The sequence below is a fragment of the Argentina silus genome (genome assembly GCF_951799395.1).
Source record: "Argentina silus genome assembly, chromosome: X".
NCBI lineage: Eukaryota > Metazoa > Chordata > Actinopteri > Argentiniformes > Argentinidae > Argentina > Argentina silus.
The window spans coordinates 26113298-26125714 of record NC_139653.1 but is presented as its reverse complement, the minus strand read 5'-3'; positions in this window follow the sequence as shown (position 1 = coordinate 26125714).

The window sequence follows — 12417 nt, the reverse complement described above, 5'->3', positions numbered from 1 at the left end:
ATACCTCCAAATCATGTTGTTCTCACGCCTGGTCTGTAGAATATTATATCACAACAACCCCTTACCCCTTTTGTTACTCTTGAAAATAGCAAATTTGTCAGTGTTAGCCAATCAATTTAGCTAACATTGCTAGCAAGCTACAGTCCTCGTACAGTGCCTTCAGTAAGTGACTTTTTGACTGACTTTTTGACCTACTTTAAAATAGATTTTTTTTTTTTAAATTTGTGACTAATTAATTAAAAATGAAAAGCTGAAATGTCTTGGGTGAATAAGTATACACCCCCTTTGCTATGACACTCCTAAAATCAGCTTAAATGCAGAAATGTCTTCAACAAGTCACTCAATAATTTGAATTGAATCCATCTAGGATAATAAAGTCCAAGGATAATAGTTTTTCCATGTGATTTCCGAAAGAATATCTGTGTTTTTATAGGGTCTCTGCATGGGAATCAATTACACACTATGTGAATTAGGCTGTCACTACCAACTCAGCAAATTTCTTAATTTGCTCTTGATCCTGACAAACTCCCAAGTCCCTGCTAGTGACAACGATATCCATAATAGGATGCAGTTACCACTATTCTTCACAAAAGGGATGGTGCAGAAACTGCATTGCATGTGCTGGATCTGCACTAAACGTCATGCTTTGTAGTAAAACCAAATAAATTGTTGCAAACACAATTATGGATGTGAAATAGATTTTCTTTCATGAATGGATTCTCTTTGGCCACTCGTTGATATAGACCAATGTTGTAGAGTGACTGATGATGTTGTCCCATCGACTATGCTTTTTCCTCTCAGCCATCCAATTTTGTAGATTGTTGTAAGTCTCCCCAGGCCTCAGGGTAGCATTCCTGAGCAGTTTTATTCCCCTCTATTGGCTCAGTTTGACAACCTGATCTACACAGTGTGTAATTGATTCCTATGCAAATCAGAGACCCTATAAAACCAAAGATATTCATTCCAAAACCACATGAACTATTATGCATGCACTCAGATGGATATTTCAGCTTTTCATTTTTAATGAATTAGTAAACATTTCTAAAAAAAACAATTTTCACTTTGACATTATGGGGTATTTCATGTAGATCAGTGACAGAAAAACAATTAAATCAATTTTAAAGTCAAGTTGTAACACAACAAAATGTGGAAAAAGTCCAGGGGGGTGGATACTTACTGGAGGCACTGTAAGTATTTGGACAGTGAGGCAGTGGTTCTTTTGGCTCTATACCCCAAACGTTTGGTTTTTAAATCAAACCATTAATATGAGGTTAAAAGACAGATTGTCAGCTTTTATTTGAGGGTATTTGTATAAATATTGGTTTCACCACTTAGAAACAACACTTTTTATAGCCTACATCCCCCTATCTCCTCTTGTACCACAGATATGATTACACGCCACATTCCAAATTAGTTTACTGTTCAGTCAGCATCTGATCGGCCAGAGGTTTCTTCCTGCCAGAGTTTTTACTTGCCACTGGGGACTTTTTTTTCCTTGGCTTGCTTTTTGGTGATCTACAGTTGGGTGTTAGTTCATATTGTTTATATTGTATTCATTGTTTATATTGTTTGTATTGTTCTTGTTGTAAAGCACTCAGAGACAATTGTTTTAGTAAAAAAAAGGGCTGGGGGAGGGTACAAGGAGTGAATGGGTACGGGGCTGGGGGAGGGTACAAGGAGTGAATGGGTACGGGGCTGGGGGAGGGTACAAGGAGTGAATGGGTATGGGGCTGGGGGAGGGTACAAGGAGTGAATGGGTATGGGGCTGGGGGAGGGTACAAGGAGTGAATGGGTATAGGGCTGGGGGAGGGTACAAGGAGTGAATGGGTATGGGGCTGGGGGAGGGTACAAGGAGTGAATGGGTATGGGGCTGGGGGAGGGTACAAGGAGTGAATGGGTATAGGGCTGGGGGAGGGTACAAGGAGTGAATGGGTATAGGGCTGGGGGAGGGTACAAGGAGTGAATGGGTATAGGGCTGGGGGAGGGTACAAGGAGTGAATGGGTATAGGGCTGGGGGAGGGTACAAGGAGTGAATGGGTATAGGGCTGGGGGAGGGTACAAGGAGTGAATGGGTATGGGGCTGGGGGAGGGTACAAGGAGTGAATGGGTATGGGGCTGGGGGAGGGTACAAGGAGTGAATGGGTATGGGGCTGGGGGAGGGTACAAGGAGTGAATGGGTATGGGGCTGGGGGAGGGTACAAGGAGTGAATGGGTATGGGGCTGGGGGAGGGTACAAGGAGTGAATGGGTATGGGGCTGGGGGAGGGTACAAGGAGTGAATGGGTATGGGGCTGGGGGAGGGTACAAGGAGTGAGACGAGGGGGCTAGTGGAAGTGATTATAGAAAGAGGCTAGGGACCTAGCCTCCTGCAGAGATCAAAACCAAACAAAATGGATAGACTAAAAGACTACACAGTACGATGCTCTTAATACAGCTCACCCCTCCTCATACAGATGTTCAATTGGACGTTTCCACAATATTTAAAACTCCATTCCATGGGGAACGAGTGGAGGATTTGGGGAGAAGGATGGAGAATGGGACAAAGCAATAATCAAATATGTTTTAAGATTGATTCTTCCCTTCCTTTCTCATCCCCTACCTTTTTTTGAAGAAATCACAAATCTAAAACAGATTGAATAGGTGACAGAAGGGTTTCCATAACAGAGCATTATTCACTTCATTAATGTTAAATCAATGAATATACCAATGAAGGAGGGAAGGAAAGATGCATTTTAAAAGTCTTGGAACTGGGCCAGAGTAACAGCACAGCTCAGTCCTCTAGAAGACAAGATATACAGTCATGAGAAAAAATTAGGACACCCTATGAAAACCTTTGTCTTCTTCAACATATTCAAACATATGGACATTTGATATTCATTTGAACAATATTGAAAAATTGAGGTAATATAACTAAACAAATACAACTGAAACAAATTATTTAAAAAATGATTGGTAAAATGTAATTAATAGAAATGCAATCTTCTTGTGAGGAAAAAGTTAGGACACCCCCACATTTAGTTCCACTTAAAATGCCTAAAATTATAATAAAGAGCACCACATCAGGTGCAAATGATTAGAACATCGTTACAGAGGATTTTGGAGGAGCCTGTCCTATTTAAGCCTCAGATATTTAGTTTGGTTTGCTCTTGATTGTTGAAGTGAGTTGCATCACCATGGCGAGATCAAAAGAGCTCTCTGAGGCCTTCAGAAGAAAAATTGTAGATGCATATGAGTCTGGGAAGGGATATAAAAAGATCTCCAAACTATTCGAAATTGGCCATTCCACTGTCCGGAAAATAATTTACAAGTGGAGAACATTTAAAACCACCACCAACATGGCCAGGTCAGGCCGCCCAAGCAAGTTCAGCATAAGAGCTGACCGAAAGATGCTTAAAGAAGTCTCCAACAATCCCAGAATGTCATCACGAGACCTACAGGTATCTCTTGCCACAATTGATGTCAAAGTACATGCATCCACCATAAGAAAGAGACTGAACAAGTTTGCATTACATGGGAGGTGTGCAAGGAGGAAACCCCTGCTGTCAAAAAAAAACATCAGGGCAAGACTAAAGTTTGCCAGAGAACACCTAGAGAAAGACCAGAACTTCTGGAACAATGTGCTTTGGACAGATGAATCCAAAGTTGAACTATTTGGGCACAGTAAGAGTAGACATGTTTGGCGCAAAACCAAGACAGCATTTGAGAACAAGAACCTCATACCAACTGTGAAGCATGGGGGTGGAAATGTCATGGTTTGGGGCTGCTTTTCTGCAGCAGGGCCTGGTCAGCTCACCATCATAGAATCCACTATGAATTTTGTATTGTATCAGAGGGTGCTTGAGGAAAATGTGAGACCATCTGTTCGAAAGTTGAAGCTGAAGCAGATGTGGACCATGCAACATGACAATGACCCAAAACATTTCAGTAAATCTACCAAGGAATGGCTCAAGAAAAATAAATTGAGAGTTCTGGAATGGTCAAGTCAAAGCCCGGATCTTAATCTTATTGAGATGCTGTGGATTGATTTGAAACTGGCTGTGCATGCAAGACACCCCTCGAACATCACACAGCTGAAAGAATTCTGCAAGGAGGAGTGGGAAAAACTTTCTCCCAATTGATGTCAGAGACCTGTAGACAGTTATAAGAAACGTCTAATTGAGGTTATTTCAGCCAAGGGGGGCAATACTAGCTATTAGGGCATAGGGTGTCCTAACTTTTTCCTCAGTAGGAATTGGCATTATTGTTAATTTTTCGTTAAATAAATGATTACAAAGTTACATTTTCATAGTTTTTTGTTCAATTACATCCCCTTTATCTATAGACATTGTTAGAAAGAAGATAACATATTGATATGTCCATATTTTTAAGAGAATAACTTAATATTTTGGGGGGTGTCCTAACTTTTTCTCATGACTGTAGATAAAACAACTACTGTGGGAGGTTTTCACATCCTCACACCTACTGAGAGCTACTGTTCCGGTGTAAAACCTCACCCGACTAAGACACACACACACACACACACACACACACACACACACACACACATACACACACACACACACACTAAACTTGAGACTTTTTGTATTCTCTCTCATATGTCTTACCTTTGAGTGGGTGTGGTTCTGGGGGGCCGTACAAGAGGGCGACGTGGGATTGGTGGTGGGCCTTTAAGTCCCAACCCCACATTGTAGCCTTTGCGGGGGAGCGGTGGAGCGCCTCTGTCCTGATATTGCTCTACTGAGGAGGAGGAGGAGAAGGAAGAAGAAGAGGAGAGAGAGGGGCTTGGGGACACAGGGGAGGGCTTTTCACCCTCCCCCCCTAGGTTGGGCTGTTGAGTGGGGGGTAACAGAGCCAGAGAGTCAGGGCGCGGTCTGGGGGAGGGGAAGTGAGGGTAAGACAGTATGTGCGTAGGGGTATGGGTAGGTGTGTGTGTAGGGGTTTTGCTGGGAGTAGTTGGTGCAAGGCTTTGGGTGAGGGTAGGGGTGGGGGTGTTACTAGGTTTTGGGGAGTATTTATGGGAGGAGGATTTGAGTTTGGGGGATGTGGGGGTGAGTTTCTGGGTGAAGCGTAGAGGGGGGCAATTGGGGGTGCTGCGTGGAGGGATTGGGGGTAAGGGTGGGTCCTGGGCAGTAGTGGAGTGAGTAGAATTGTGTTTAGGGTTAGGGTCCACAGGGATAGAGCGGTACTTAGTCCTCTCTCTAGGGACTGGTCTCTCACTCTCTCCAACTCTATCTCTTCCTCTGGCTACTGGTCTCTCCTTAGGGACGGGTCTCTCCCTCTCTCCCTCAGGTCTCAATACAGATGCTGGTTTCTCTCTCTCGATGGGGATAGGTTTGTCTCTCTCTTCCTCTTTCTCCTCTCCCTCTGCGCCAGGGTGTGGTTGGGGCATTTTCTGCTCTCTCTCAGGGTGGGTTTGAGTGTGTGTGTGAGGGATGTGTGTGTCAGAGTATATGAGCATATGTGTTTCCAGGTGTGTATGTGGTGTGTATGTGGGGAGTGTTTTGTGGAAGCTCGCCAAAATGCGTCTTTGGTGTCCTGGCAGTGTGATTCCAATCCTCTCCAACTGATCTGAGGTCAGACCTCGACATTCCCCAAATGTTCTAAACCCTGCCTCCTGGAATACTTCGGAATACTGCTCCAACCGCAACACACATAGCCATTCCCACACTGACACACACCCCTCCATCTCAGCTATTGGGTCCAAGCGAAAACTTCAGATCATGGCTCACACCTGTGGGAGAGATAGGAAGAAACTATGAATTCTGGGTAATTATGAGATTGATCTTAGAATGTCCATTTTACAACCATGACACTGTCCTTACAGACCCAGGTTTATTTATCTCACTGAGAGCCATTAAAAATATAGCATATAACATGTGTGTGTGTGTGTGTGTGTGTGTGTGTGTGTGTGTGTGTGTGTGTGTGTGTGTTGTAAGTTTAGATTGAGGTCTACTGTACATCTTCCAAAGTTTCAACATCATCAAGATTGGTCAGTGAACACAACTTAACTCTTCACACAAGAGTAAGAGCAGACATGACTGTTAGCAACCTCTCTTCTTTCCTCTTTCTCACTCTTTTTTTCTTTCCCTCTCTCTTGCTCTCTTTTCTAATACATTTGGACTGAGTGGTGAAGCCTGTCTAAAGATTGAGTAAATTAATTTAATCTTGTTTAAAGTCAGTGTGTTGTTGGTAGTATTGCTGTATTGCTGTATAGTATTGCTATCCTGCCTGAAGCCCTGGGACCTAGTGTCTGTTGAAAACAATCTGTTTGAAACCAATTGCTGTCAATCTCCAGTGGGAGGGGCTGAAACTACTCTGCAAGGTATTTAAATCCCTACTCAACTTTGACTAGAACTAAATACATTTGGACTGAGTGATGAAGCCTGTCTAGTCATTAACTGATCGTTAGGTGGGAGGGGCTGCAACCCTGCTAAGTCATCAGCAATTACAGAATCTATACTCCTTACGGTCAAAGAGCAACAGCCTCCTGACACAAAGACGAAGGAGTCAATCTGTGTGTATTGAGCACTACCTACCCACAAACCCTCTTATCTCTATACCGACAAATATCACAATGTGCTTTCTCCTCATTCCTGTTATTTCATCCCTCAGGAGGACACATCGACGCTACACCTCCCCTCACAACCCATCTAATCCTTACCCTGTCCCATTCTCCTCTGACTCATAAGGCCTCCCAGTCACACTCTACCCACACTGTATCCTCTTGTCGCAACCTGTGTACCCTCTATTGAATCCTTCTCCCTTCTATCCTCTGATGCAGCCTCCTCCACCCTTCTGTACACTCTTTCCTCATCCCTCTCTCTGTCCACTGACCTCAAGGCCAGCACAATCCTCTCCACGTGCTCCTTGGCTGTCTGCCAGCTTGTAGAGTAGGGCTCCGGCCAGAGAGGAAATGGAGAAAAACCGGCCTCCCTGATGACCTAAAACCATATCTCTCTCCTCCTCAACTACACCTCCTCTGCATCAACTGCTAAAGCTTCTTACTACCATTCCAAAATTAAATCCTCTGCCTCTGACCCAAGAAAACTATTCTCCACATTTTCCTCACTCCTCAACCCACCTCCTCCCCCCTCCCTGTCTGCAGATGACTTTGTCACCTATTTTGAAAAGAAGGTTGATTACATTAGCAGCTCTTCCTCTCTACCTCTCACCAACACTGCTACCACTCCTCCCAAACCCACTGTGCTACACTCGGTCTCTGGTTTATCAGCTCTTTCTGCCCTCTCCCCTGATGATATTCTAAAACTGGTCACATCCAAGCGGGCAACCACCTGCCATCTCGATTCTATCCCCTCCCCCCTTCTCCAATCCATTTCCAAAGACCTCCTTCTGTTCCTTTCCACCATAATCAATTCCTCTCTATCCACAGGATCTGTCCCAGCTGCCTTTAAGACAGCCAGAGTCAAGCCTCTTCTCAAGAAACCAACTCTTGACCCATCTGCTATCCATAACTACAGACCGGTTCCCTTCTCTCCTTATCTAAAACCCTTGAACATGCTGTCTCTAACCAACTGTCTTACTATCGCCTTCAGAACAACCTCCTTGACCCTCACCAATCCGGCTTTAAGGCTGGGTACTCTACGAAGACTACTCTCCTTGCTGTCACGGAGGCCCTCCACTCTGCTCGACCTTCCTCCCTCTCCTCTGTTCTCATTCTTCTGGACCTGTCTGCTGCATTCGACACGGTAAACCACCTGATCCTTCTCTACACCCTCTCAGAACTCAGCTCTGCACTCTCCTGGTTTGCATCCTACCTGGCCAATCGCTCTTACCAGGTGACATGGATTGCTGTCCTCTCCACGAGCCCTCACCACTGGGGTCCACCAAGGCTCTGTCCTAGGGCCCTTACTGTTCTCCCTCCATACCAAATCTCTTGGCTCAGTAATTTCCTCACATGGTTTCTCCTACCACTGCTACACAGATGACACTCAACTCTTTCTCTCTTTCCCCCCTCCTGACTCACAGATGGCAACACGTGTCTCTGCGTGTCTTGCAGACATTTCTGCTTGGATGTCAGCCCACCACTTCAACCTTAACAAGACTGAGCTGCTCTTCCTCCCTGGGAAAGCCTGCCCTCTCCAAGACTTCTCCATCACAATAGAGAGCTCTACTGTGACCTCCGCCCAGACAGCCAAGAACCATGGGGTGATCCTTGACAATTACTTGTCCTGTGCGGTGAACATCACAGTGACAGCACGCTCCTGTAGATTCTTCCTCTACAACATCAGAAGGATACATCCATTCCTCACGATAGAAGCAGCACAACTCATGGTCCAGACACTTGTGATCTCCCGCTTTACTACTCCAACGCAATCTTGGCCGGACTCCCCGCTTCCACCATCAGACCTCTGTAGCTCATCCAGAATGCTGCCACCCATCTGGTGTTCAATCTCCCCAAGTTCTCCCATGTCACCTCCCTCCTTCACAGCTCGCATCAGATTCAAGACTCTGGTACTTGCCTTCTGGATGGCAAAGGGAACAGCCCCTCCCTACTCGCAAGCAATGGTTAGCCCCCAAATCCGTGCCCGATCACTTCCACCTCGGCTGGCCACCTGGCACCACCGCCTCTACGTGGATGCAGTAGTCGCGCTACTCGGTCACTGTCCTGGCACCCCGCTGGTTGAACGAGCTTCCCACTGCTGTCAAGACTGCAGAGTCACTACCTATCTTCCACCGTAGACTGAAGACCCATCTCTTCAGGCTACATCTTGACTGTCCCTCCTAAAGACCTCTTCATGCCCACTACCCCTGTGTACAGTTTCTCTACTGTAAATAAATAAAATAAAATCAAAATTAATTAAATTACATTTTAAAAAAATGGCCCCTGGTCCTAGCATAGATTTATTTTTCTTATGATGACTGATGGATAGATGATTCACTTACTTCGACCAATGTATTTGTTGTAAGTCGTTTTGGATAAAAGCGTCTGTAAATGGCATAAATGTAAATGTATTTCTTTCTCTCTCTGTCCTACTCTCTTTCCATCTCTCACCCACTACAGAAAAGACCATTGGCTCTAAACAGACCACAACTACTCCTCATGTCAACACACACACAATTTCTGCCCCAATCTTCTCAAGTTTACCATCCCCCAGAAGACAAATGGTTGTGAGCTCCTAATTTAAATACTGTGGGGTTTTTTTTTGCAATGTCTGAACACTTATCTTTTGCTGACATAACTGTATCTATGATGAAGAACTGCTTTACTCAACAGCTCATACACTTAGCAAGGGGAAGTTTGTGTGTGTGTCATGAACTGTGGGATATTTGGTATGAGTTCCTCAAACATCACTTGCACACACACACACACACACACACACACACACGTAATCTACTCAATTGACATTTTGTGTGTGTGTGTGTGTGTGTGTGTGTGTGTGTGTGTGTGTGTGTGTGTGTGTGTGTGTGTGTGTGTGTGTGTGTGTGTGTGTGTTTGTTAAATAATTGCAAATCATTTCCTGCAGTGTTTCCTCAAACAGGCCAGGGACTACAGGGCCCAGATACAGTTAGTGTATAATGTCACTCTGGAACCATATATACTGAAAAATGTTTCTTTTGACAAAAGGGTCAGCTAAATGGGATATATTATTATTATTATTATTATTATTATTATTATTATTATTATTATTATTATTATCACCTCCTACCCATCTATCTGTCTTTCAATCTCTCTTTCAATGTCTGAGGCCAAAAAAACTTGTCTGAGGCCAAAGGAACTCATAAAGAATCGAACCAATAAGCATTACAGATTATTTCTCAAATACAGCCTGTGTGGGTTTGTACAGAGGACCACAGAGTCTCATTAATACTTAACTCACACACACTAACACATAACTCTCACCAACACACACCTGATTATAGGCTTTTCTGGGCTGCTTTTGTACTGTGTGCTAAGGTGAGGATTTGTCCCTGTTCAAACAGGCAAGGGTTCATCAGCTGACTGTGTGTGTGTGTGTGTGTGTGTGTGTGTGTGTGTGTGTGTGTGTGTGTGTGTGTGTGTGTGTGTGTGTGTGTGTGTGTGTGTGTGTGTGTGTGTGTGTGGTGTGTGTCTATGTGTAACAAGAAAAGGGTGAGAGGGACATGGGGAACAGAGATACAGTATTCAATGAGGGCTGAATAAGGAGGCAAAGTGTTTTCATCAAACAAACATATAGTCTGTGAACTTGCTTCAGTTAAAGCTTAAAATCCCAATAGATTTTTGTTGTCTGGATTTTTCAGATAGCTAATATAAGCATTTTGTAACACATAGGCTTACAGTTTCTTGTACATTTTATTTTCTAATTAAAGGAGCTATACATGTCATTTTCACTGTACTACAATGGCCTTGAAAAATCTGCAGGGATTGTGGAGCGATCGTGTTTAAATGTATTAGCTATGTTATTAGGGCATTGATTTCTCCTGGCCGGTCCAACCACTCAGTTGTCAGATTATAGCTCATTACAGAACATACAAAGCAAATATTTATTGTTACCCGTTCACTTGACATGTCAGGATCTTATCTCAATGGTCTGGATAGCCAATTTTGTGATGGAAGCTAGCTAGTACCAAAGGTTAGTGTAAACAAAGCTCAATGTATTTGCAATTTCACCTCCACCTCCCCACATACTAGGTTATAACAGGGTCTCTGTGTTGCAGTAACAATGGGGGACTCTGTTGCCTAGGCAAGCCAAGAGCAAACAACACACACAAACACAGGAACACATCCTATTAGACAACACTGATGTCATGCACACACAAACACACACACACACATGCACGCACGCACGCATGCACACACACACACACACACACACACACACACGCACGCACATACACACACCTTGCAGAATGGCAAGAGGAGAGGAAAGACAGAGAGGGGACGAGTGTGTGTGTGTGTGTGTGTGTGTGTGTGTGTGTGTGTGTGTGTGTGTGTGTGTGTTTTCTATCCAGTGTGGGTGTTAAGCATGAAGAAGTGAAGCATTCTCAGGTTCATCAAGGTTAAAGCCAAAAGGCCTACACAAAAACACACAGTTTCAAATCCTCACCAAGAGTGACAAATGAGGCGATGCATGAGCATTCTTCGCATTGCACACACACACACACACACACACACACACACACACACACAGACACACACTCACTTTGACCCCCTTCAATCTAAGAATCTGAACATGCTCAATGGTGAAGCGTTATCGCATAATCAGGACGTTTTTTTGGCCTCAGACATTGAAAGAGAGATTGTAAAACAGAGAGATGGGTAAGAGATGGGTCTTGGAATGTCTCCAAGACAAAAGAGCTGATTGTGGACTTCGGGAGAGCACAACAACTAAGGGCCTACACACCGCTGGACATCGGAGGGACTGCTGTGGACAGGGTGAGCAGTTTTAAATACCTGGGAGTCCACATCTCAGAAGACCTGACCTGGACTACCCACATCAGTTCTCTGGTGGGAAAGGCAAGGCAGCGCCTGTTCCATCTCAGGCAACTGAGGAAATTCAGAGTCTCCCGGAGGATCCTTCAGTCCTTCTACTCTGGAGCTGTGGAGAGCATCCTGGCTGGCAACATCACCGTCTGGTACGGTAACAGCACGGCCCAGGACAGGCGAACTCTGCAAAGGGTGGTACGCCTGGCAGAAAAGACCATGGGAGCTCCAACCCCCCCTCTCCATGTCCTGTACACCAGGAGGTGTAGGACCAGAGCATACAGGATTATGAAGGACCCTCACCACCCGAAACATGGACTGTTCCAGCTGCTGCGGTCAGGAAAACGCCTCCGCTGTCATGCAGCAAAAACAGAGAGGCTAAGACTGAGTTTCTTCCCCCATGCCATCAGAATCATCAACGATGACCCCACCAGTGCCCCCCTCAAGTCACTCACACATGCACTGTCATTCTAACACATATGCACACACATAATCATCCATCTGCTATTTATATTGCTTACTGGCTATACTGTTCATATTGTTTATACTGTCCATACTGTATATTTTTTAGTACTTCTATTTTTATTTTATTGTATTTTAAAACTTATTGTGTTGTTGCACTACTCTGTGGCACTGTCACTTTTGCATTTCACTGTATACTTGTATGCACGTGACAAATAAAGAAATCTTGAATCTTGAATCTTGAGGGGCACACAACGAGAGAGAGGGGGAGGTAACACTAGGAGGTGACATTATAGACTGCCCTGTGGTCTTGCCTGTGAGGAAACACTGCAGGAAGTGGTTTGCAATTATTTTACAGACATGCGCACACACAGAGCACACACAGCGCGCACACACACACACACACCCCTCTGTGCTCCCCTTCCCAGAGTGCAACATTTCACAGGTGAATGTTTTTGTTACTGTACAACCTAAGCAGCCTGATTCAGACACCAGACTAGCCCTAACCCTCATTTACGCTAACACTGACCTTGG